Source organism: Meleagris gallopavo, chromosome 4 (assembly GCF_000146605.3).
Source record: "Meleagris gallopavo isolate NT-WF06-2002-E0010 breed Aviagen turkey brand Nicholas breeding stock chromosome 4, Turkey_5.1, whole genome shotgun sequence".
Classification (NCBI taxonomy): Eukaryota; Metazoa; Chordata; class Aves; order Galliformes; family Phasianidae; genus Meleagris; species Meleagris gallopavo.
The window spans coordinates 21,605,384-21,607,254 of record NC_015014.2 but is presented as its reverse complement, the minus strand read 5'-3'; positions in this window follow the sequence as shown (position 1 = coordinate 21,607,254).

Below are 1,871 nucleotides of genomic sequence, written 5' to 3'. Positions count from 1 at the left end.
GCCGCCGGGCCGGCAGAGATTGGGTTGCAGCCTCGCCGGGAGATGACAGCCGGCAGCTGCGGGGAAGGAGCCGGGGCCGACCCCTCCCGTGTGGGGCCCCGGGGCTGAACACGGAGCCGGGGGTGGGGGGCGCAGCGGCAGCATCCCTCATCTCCAGTGGCCCCGAATGCCATCCCACCTCTTACCCCTACTCCTGTTTCATCGCTGCCCCACACCCCATGGGGACGGTCTCCCCAAACGCACCCCCCATTCCTCCACCCCCTATCCTCCCTCTACACCCCTAAAGCTTCTGGAAAAGCCCTCCCCTTCATTCATCCCATACCCTTCCGTGTGCCCAACAGCACTAGAAAATCCCACTGCAGGGCCATCAGGGGGGCGGGGGGTCCCAGGGGTCAGGTTCACAGGAAGCACCGTAGGTGACCTTCAGCTGTGAGGAAGAGGAAGATCACTGGAGGAGGGGGGGAGGCAGGACAACACATGCTTGAGGGTGGCACGCATAGTCCTGCATCCGTATCTCTATATATACTTGTGTCTATAAATAGAATCATAAATATATATACACATACACATAAATATATAAGCAGGCAGACACACAGATACACATGTTGCATCCATTTCAATATGTATAGAAGTAGAACTGCCCCTATACTTAGAGGCCATACCTGCAGGAGGGTTGGAGTGCTCAGAATACTCTTCCTTTTTTGCTGTTGCAGCACTCAGCCCAGTGAGACCCATTTGTTCCTCTCATCCACAATGGGATGTGGAGCTGTTGGGAATTGGTGCATCCTCACGGAGCATCCATGGCCTGGAGGATGATTTACCCTTGTGAGGTCCATGCAGCAGGGAGGGGGGGAAAAAAAATAAAAAAAGGATAGAAGAAGGCGGCTTGATTCTAAATAAATAACAAACCCTAATAGCCCACTTCCTGCAATAATCCAATTTAATTGCCTGTGGCAGTTGCAGCCCTTACACACACACACACAGCAGCGGCCTCTGAAGGCTGCAGCTGAAGTGCTGCTGCTGCCTGAATTATTCAGAGCTTGGTTACAGAGCAAACTGCCAGTAGACAGAAAGATCTTTATGGACCCAATCCCTGTGTGTCCCATTCCTGAGGGCTCCGTACCTGTGGACTCTATCTTTGCCTCTCCCATCCCTAGAGGTCCCATCTCTAACCCATTCTTGGTCATCCAATTCTCATAAGTCTCAGTCCTAATGCACTGGGAGCACTGAGGAGCAGCACCGCTTGTGCATTCTACAGCTATGCCACCATCAGGACTTCAACGAGGCACAGTGACCCCAATGAACACAGACAAGGACAAAGACCCGAACAAACCCAGAGCAGTCCTTACATAAAGAAATAAACGTTCCAGAAGTCCTAAAGGTGTAAAGAAGCCCCTGTTGCACACTAGACATATTTTCCAGCTGCTGTCAGAGCATCACAGTGATTGACAGAAGCTCTGCAGGGATCGCCCCCTCTGCAAGTGAGGCTCTGTGATTTCGGCCACGAAACAGAGAAACTAGAAATGACGGGGTAGGGAGGACGAGAACAAAACGCAACACGTAAAGTGGAGAGCACTGCACCTTCACCTGCAAAGCCGTCTCTCCCTCTATAACCTCTCCGGTAGCGGCTCCGCCTGAGCTCCAGGGGATGCCCGGGGCTGAGCCGCCGCAGCCCCACTAGGTGGCAGTGCTCGCCCGTGCACGGGCTCTAACAGAGCCTAAAGCATTAACCTCACCCATCTTTTCCCCCCCCCCCCCCCAAAATATCCCTACACCATCCCTCAAAATCCCTTAAATTCCCCCCAGATCATGCCCTAAAATCTGCCCTAAAATCCCCCGAGCATTAGGAGCGCCCTCAGTCTGGGCGGAGC